At 39.1% G+C, this 8435-nt stretch overlaps 1 long non-coding RNA gene across 1 annotated transcript; it reads left to right on the plus strand.

Moving 5' to 3' along the window:
• The first annotated feature begins 4254 nt into the window (after positions 1-4254).
• Positions 4255-8198, plus strand: LOC142494508 (uncharacterized). Its single transcript, XR_012801495.1, has 3 exons — positions 4255-4834; positions 7245-7364; positions 7561-8198. It is a non-coding gene; the product is annotated as an uncharacterized LOC142494508 (long non-coding RNA).
• The last annotated feature ends 237 nt before the right edge of the window (positions 8199-8435 follow it).

Below are 8435 nucleotides of genomic sequence, written 5' to 3' on the forward strand. Positions count from 1 at the left end.
CGTTGCATTACAAGCACTTCAACCTAACTTATACACACATGTACAGTAATTCATCATTGGGACACCTTGTAAACTCATTCTATACCAACTATCCTCATTACAGAAATGCATGCATATGCACACGACTATTCATTGTTGGCAACATGTGACAATAACATGGCTAATTACACATGTTACACAAAACTTTTCCCACGTCAATCTCAGCCTTTTTGTCTCATTACATGACTGACTCTTGCGTTCACAAGTGTTACATGCATTGCACATGCAACTATTTATTTGCAAGCAATCTTTGTACAAAGCTTCACGTCACATCATTGCCAAATATCATCATTCCCTGCAGAATACACACAACAAATACTTAGAACAACAAGTGCACACAGCTTGCCACAGAAGTACTTTATTATGTTAATGTAACACCTTGCATTTTACTATGTCACCTGACATCATCACATACCTATTTAAAGGACGCACATTACCTGCTCATTCACAGCTACTCATTTCAAAATGTTGCGAATGTTTAGGAGACGCAGGAACATTCTTTTCTATGACATGCTTGCTGATCAAGAGAATGATATAGGGCAAGGTAGGGACACACCGAGGGACAGTGACAGTGACGCGGATACGACAGGGACAGGGAGAGGGACAGGCCGAGGGACAGGTAGAGGGACAGGAGATCAGAGGAGAAGACAGAGGAGACAACTTGTGCCTCGTCCGCGTCTGTACAGGGAGAGAACCCTGTTAGATGGGATGAGTGAGGAGGAGATTGTAAGTCGCTATCGTTTGAGTTCAGCAGCAATCTTATCTCTTTATGAGGAGATAAGGGGGGATTTAGATTTTTTCACAGCCAGAGGTCGTGCAGTCCCTGGGCTTGTTAAAATGCTGTGCTCATTACATTATCTTGCTTCCGCGTCATACCAGACAACTGTGGGCATAGTGGGCGGGGTCTCGCAATCTACATTCTCGCGGGCCTTGTCCCAGTTTCTCTATGCACTCAATAGACGCGCTAGGAATTATATTCATTTTCCTACAGAGGCAACAGAGTGGCTGGAAGTCAGGACTGGCTTTTATAATATAGCAGGGATACCATCTGTGCTGGGTGCAATCGATTGCACACATGTTGCTTTGATTGCACCTAGTCAGAGTGAGCATGTGTACCGCAATCGGAAGCACTACCATTCACTCAATGTACAGGTGGTATGTGATGCCACGATGAGGATAATGCATGTGGTACCCAAGTTCCCTGGTTCCAGTCACGATTCCTCTATCCTGAGGAACTCTTCAGTCTTCCATGCGTTCGAAGAGGGTCATTTTGAACCTGGTTGGCTGCTGGGTGAGTACACATTTACATGCTCTAACACAAAACACATTTTGATTTAGGAATGTTGGCATTGTACAATTTGATCACTAATGTCAGCTTATGTGTGCTCCATTCATTATAGGTGACTCAGGATACGGAATTAGGCCGTGGCTCTTGACTCCGGTGCTAAACCCTCAAACTGAAGCAGAGGAGAGGTACAATGCAGCCCATATATCTACAAGATCTGTTATAGAGAGGACATTTGGCCTACTCAAGACCAGGTTTAGGTGTCTGGACAGAACTGGTGGGGCTCTTCTATACAAGCCTCAAAAAGTGTCTGATATTATCCTTGCCTGTTGCATTTTGCACAATGTTGCACTCAGGCACAATGTACAGTCAGACCTAGCTGAGGCTTTGGTAGACGAGCATCCCACCCATGTAGCTGCTGAAAATGAACAAACAGCCAGTGGTGGCCAGACACGACAGAATCTCATCAATTCATTTTTTTCTTGTAAGTACAAACTCATATGTTCCTAGTACTACTTTTATAGTTTAATTATGTTATATTAACAATAATGTTTCTTTATATAACCTTCTGTTAGGACACAGATGAATATGGGTTGCACACCTTTCTTTTCTCTGCTGTGTGCACAAAGGGATGTGGCACCGGTATGTTATTGTTGCACAGGTTATATAATCCCTCTTCAATTGTACTTTAGTTGTGTGTATGTGAATACAACTTGGGTAACAAAGCAATAATATTTTAGCATTGTGTTATTCCTTATGCTAAGACAAAACACATATTATGCCCATAATCATTCATGCTTCTAGTATGCTTACATACAATGTTATTGGTGCAGTGTAACATGTACATCCAGATGATGTGTACACCAGGCTGATTTACATTTTGAATGTCATTAAATATACATGGTGTTGCACATTTAACACCAAATACACACTTTGATGTGTTCTTTACGGTACTGAAGATGGCATGTCAATGTTTGCAATTTATATATTGTTCCTTTGCATTATAGGTATATTTGCAGTATGACTGATCATGGTATGTATATTTGCTGACATCTCTCATAAGATGTGGCTACCTCAATCTTCCTATAATTATTGGAACTAAAAACCCAACATATTGGTTTAAACACAAATGTTACATATATGTACTTTCTGTATCATGTATATGCATTTAGCTACTCTTGAGGTTTCATGTGCATTGTATTACAAAATGATTACTCACATTTCATCACATTTTATGTATGTTTCCTTATAATTTCCATTAATGTAATATAGAGGTGTTTGGAGAAAAGGGGATAACTGTACTTATTTGTTTACTTACGGGAGCACATTCATCACTAGCATAGACACACTTTTTAAGACAACTGTTTGTGTGTGTATCAATTGGTGTAGGATCCATGTATAACACCGACAAATGATAACACCAGCTTTATTATGGTAGCTTATATCATCATATTGACTATACTATGTATTTCTAAACGATTAATAAACACAGTAAACTATAGTTAGTTAGGTTAATGAAATATACACAGAAACGTACTTCATACTGTAACATGATGGTGATGTCATATTCAGAACATCATGCATTGGAGGGGACCATAACATCTGGCCAGTAACATTATTTGCTACAGTCCCAAACCATTTTATCTACATACCCATGTAACAAGAGATTTTAAAAATAAATGGCTACTTGGTTGTAAGTGTCCTTTACATTGGGAGAAGGAGTGGCTCACTGAGTAAAGACACACACTGGCACTGATAGTTTGAAGCAGGGGAGTCTGGTTCAATTCCCGGTGTGGGCTCCTTGTGACCTTGGCCAAGTCACTTTATCGCCCTGTGCCTCATGCGGCAAAAAAACATTTGTACGTTCCACGGGCCAGGGACCTCAGGCTGAAACATGTGTCTGTAAATCGCTGCGTACAACTAGCAGCCCTATACATGAACATGCTCATATTATTATTATTATTGTTACATAGTTTCGACAGTCATACGTTCCATTACATATTAGAATACACAAATGTGTTAGCAGAGTGGGAATGGTTGTTATATATAAAACACACCATGTCATAAAATGTTAGTAGTCATTAAAGAACACTCAATAAAAATTCATGAGGCACTCTTTTGCAACATCATTATGTTAATTAAGTGCTTATGCAATATAGGCATAAGGGTATCACATTTTTACTTTTTTGTTAATAAGCGCTGCAAGCAATATAAAATTAGTTCCATATGTAGTATAGTAGTCGGTGGCTCCTCCTCACAATCATCTCATATAAAGGTAGACTCTTCTGAAATCATACATTGATCCGATTGTATTTTCCCCGACATCTCTGAAATACAGCAAACACATGATGGTCAAAGATGGCACCTTACTAGATATGCATCCGTGACAACGCGTTACGCAGCTCTATATGATTGTGTAGATACACACGTCACTCACTTATATGTTAGAAGTAAAACTGTTCATCAGTATGTAATGTTTCTTTAAATTTGTAGCAGGCATAACTATGTATAAGAAGTGAACGTTGCCTGTATACTGAAAGATGTGCGCGCACATCTTTGTGTGCGCACGCACTTCACGCTTGGCTCCACTAACTGTTAGCGCATGCGCAAAACAAAGCGTACGTTGTGCGTTCAATACATGTTGAAAATACCAGTAAACATAACATCTTTATTTCAAATACAATGAAGACGAAACTACATTCGTTCTAAACGAGTACATCTGTATTCTTTTTAAACAGACGTGTTTGAACAGAAAGCACGGCCGATAACACAATGCGCAAATGCAATACGTGTGACGTCATGTTAAGCCAGCGTGAAACACACGCTAACACTCCTCCCACTCAATTAACATTCGGCTAACGCCCAGGGTACGCCTACAAACACTGAGCCGCACGCATCACACACTGCAGTTACCGTTACTATAACAAAACATGACAGCCAATAGGCTTTGAGGCGCGCACGTCGCTTGGGGGCGGGACTTACATCAGTAATCCTTTTTAAGGACGCCTTGGCCCATGACAAGGGTCCCACGTCATACGTGGTGGACCCGGTTTTCAATGTTGTAGATGTTGCATGATAACAAAACAGGTATGTGTTAGAGTAATGGAAAAATGTTGCTAATATGTTTAAAGGGATAGGAAAGTACGTATATTTATTCCGTCAGCAATGTGTACTACTCTTTCAGGTTCTACTATATTGTATTAGGAAACAATTTGTTTGTGATCGCTACATGTTATGCAGTCTGCAATGTTACGCTGTATCCACGCATTGAAAGTGAAAATGGTGGTTACAAAAAAAAAAAAAATTTAAACGCAGAGTCAACGCATAACGATTGTTATATTTACCATTCTTCTAGAATTAACTCTTCGCCTGGCTGCAACTGGTCGCTCCAGAAATGCAAGGCATTTTCATCCACGCTTGACCCAACCGCTGAATCCAGTATGACACATATCTCCTCCAGGATGCGCTCATAGGAATCGCCACTGCTTTCTTCAAATAATTGGTCGGGAGGTAGGTTCATTTCTTCGGGTTCCCATTCCAATGCATTTTCAGCTGAAAGGCTTGGTACATAATCATAGTACTTTTGTTCTTGTACAATGTGGGTTTCAGGAATGGAGGCTGCAGATATTGCAGCACGTATCGATTCAAACGGATCAGTAGTAGCGGATACATTGCTATTGCCATTAGGAATAAATATGCCTTTCACGACAATATAAGTGCCGTCTTTCAGGAGAAATTGTTTTTCCGGGGCAATCTTCCAGAAACCATAGGTGTGTTGTAGCTTATCCTGGTCACGTTCAAAAAAGTCATTACTTGATAAAGTGAATCTTATTGAGGAATTAAAATTCCGTGCATGCTTACGGTCTTGGTAATAAGGATATTTTGCTCGAATGAAATCATCGATTTGGCGTGTGCTTGCTTTCTGTCCGCGACTGTTCAAGATGGCTTCACAGATCATGTACTTATACCCTAAAAGGGGATTAATATTGTTAACGAATTCATCAGCCATGTCTGAGTAGCACAAAAGCTGTGTGCAGGTCTGTGTTATTTGCTCATCAAAATGAATGTGCTGAATGGCTAACAAACTCCTGTTTTTCCTTGTCAAGGTCAACAAAACTAACTACTTTGACTCCTTATTTCAAACGCCAATTGGATTTGTTTGTCTAATTGGGTTAACAGTTGTGGTTCGTGATATGGGACTGTGGGAGAAACATTTCTCCTTCTTTTATCTCGTTTGTGAAAAACATCCCTAGACTTTGAATGCGTTCACATAGTGTTTTTTTGAAAACTAACAAAGACCACTGTGTGAAAATATTTCTTAGCCAGGCATATCAGTAAAAACACACACCTGCAAAAAGAAATGTTTTTTCCCCGCTTACATTTCTGTGTGTATGTGAAAGTCTGGTTAACTCCCTGTCTGCATGAGTTTAAATACGTGTGTATATATATATATATAAATATATCTCTCTTATAAAAATATATATATATTTATATATTATATTTTATTTTTTTTAATATTGCAGGAGTACACACAACATTGATGGCATTAAGTATACCTTGTATGAAACCTATTTAAATGGTGAGAAACATGATTGAATTAAGTAATAAACATTTGTTTAAGCACAATACTGTTAGAGTCTCATACTTAGGATATTTCTCAAACATTAGGCCTGTATTATTAAAATAGTGTTTTCACAAGGAAGCATGAAGTGTATTAGTTTGTAAAATACATGTATACCAGTTTATATAGTACTATATATATATATATATATATATATATATATATATATATATATATACACACACACACACACACACACACACACACACACACACACACACACACACACACACACACACACACACACACACACACACACACACACACACACACACACTCAGTGTGTGTGTGTGTGTATATATATTATTATACATTCTGAGATGTTATTGAAACGAACACACAAATGATTAAAGGACAAAATTACAATGGCCAAGCAAGGCAAAGGTAAGTAAGAATTTACACATAATCCTGCTGTACACGTACAAGAAAGATGTTTGCACTTACTTAGGTGTTTTTATAATTGCATGTGACTAATATGCATATGCAATTCTTACATCAATTAACACACCCAAATGCAATGTTTTGCTGCAAAGTCAATGGCAGCTTCTCTAAACTTAGCAACTGGCTCCTGGTGGACCATTACTGAACAGACGATTAAAACATAAATATTTATAACACAATTAATTATGAGTGTTAACATTTCCAAAACTTCACGTGTACAAGAACATAGTTGAAAGTTTGGAAACAACACAGTCTTCAGCATACATACAATAGTAATTAGATAATCTGAAGTCAACAAAACAAGGCCAAAGACATATTTTCTGAATTATAACATTTATTTTTTTTGTTCCTTTTGCGAGCGAGTAACAGGCCTGCTTGTTGTCTCTTGAATTTTCCTTTTTCTTTTGCCACCAACTTTAGGCACAACAGAGCCACTTTGAGTGGCCTCTGGCACTTCACGGGCAGGGCTTGTGGCCAGTGACTCACCTACAGGGCTTGTGGCCAGTGACTCACCTACAGGGCTTTTGGGCAGTGATTCACCTACAGGGCTTTTGGGCAGCGATTCACCTACAGGGCTTTTGGGCAGCGATTCACCTACAGGGCTTTTGGGCAGCGATTCACCTACAGGGCTTTTGGGCAGTGACTCACCTACAGGGCTTGTGGGTACTGACTGTTCACGGACAGGGCTTGTGGCAAGTGACTCACCGACAGAGCTTGTGCCCACTGACACATGTGAGCAAGTTGGTAGACACTGCACAAGTGATGGTCGGTCTGTTTCATGTGAGTCTTTTTTTGTTTTTGACCAAAAACTGGTCAGTAGTAACTGCTTGTGTTTTGTTTTTGTGGCCTCCTTTGTAGGTGTCAGCTGCTGATGTAGTACAGATGGCAGCGGTAGGATGTCGTCAGGAACATGCACACCAATGTGTGCTACTTGACCGGTAACATTGGGACCTGGTGACTGAAGATCAGATGAATGTGGTGAGAATTTGCCAGCATATAATGATCCAGCCTGTGAGGTGTTGAATTGGGGTACATTAGTCATTCTCAAGTAATTAGCTTGGGTTTGCAGAACAACTAATGCTTCGAATGAGGTGTTGATTTTTTGCAACTGTTTAGGCACTTCAATGAAGACTCTGTGGAGATGTGCCAATTGTGATACTGTTTCTTCCTGCAGTCCAATCATCCTTTCCAGCACTGTCATCATGTCTGAATGGCGACGATTTTCTGCGTCCACTATTTTTCCCTCTGAAGCTACAATTGCATCGTATGTGGAAGTTGATGGACGATTTGGCGGTACAACAGTTTCTATTGGCACCTCTTCATGGTCACATGATTGTATTTCAGTCTCTTCTGCGGCGTCATCCTCATCATACTCATCATCCTCATCACCATGATGTTCTAAAAAGAAATGTACACATTATTAAATGGCATGTTAATGTATGCTGTGTTACTATGTAATTGTACTGTGTCCTAAGTAACACCTAACATGTTAGCATACGTTTTATAACCTCACATTAAAAACTACCTTGACTTACGAATAATGTTTGGACTCAGTATGAAATATGAATGAATGAAAAGTTGCTCTAAACTCAGAAGTCCTACATGATAGTTCACATCACTAACACAATACATGTTGCCTTACACTTAATTTGCACTGACACTAAGTAATCCTATTTAAAGAAGATGTGCAAAACAAATAATGAACATGACAACATAACATATAGAAGAGCACATATTATATGGCCAGCAAATGATACACTCACCTTCTAGTTGTGTTGAGCTGGCTGACCCAGGTGAAGACACTTGTTCCATCTCAGGTGACACATGTCCTCCAGGGGCAACTATATATAACAATAACATAAGTTTTACATTTACATGTGTAAATATTGAACAAACACTTATTGTATGTTCTGTATTTATGATTAACTAACAACATCAGTTCCTTAACCGAAAATGTGTGTGAAAGTGAACATAAATAGTTGTAATAACACTGTACATGCCTGTGTACTTAGAAGTTTTGAGTTCCCTAACATACAACATACTATGTTT

This window comes from Ascaphus truei, chromosome 5 (assembly GCF_040206685.1).
Source record: "Ascaphus truei isolate aAscTru1 chromosome 5, aAscTru1.hap1, whole genome shotgun sequence".
NCBI lineage: Eukaryota > Metazoa > Chordata > Amphibia > Anura > Ascaphidae > Ascaphus > Ascaphus truei.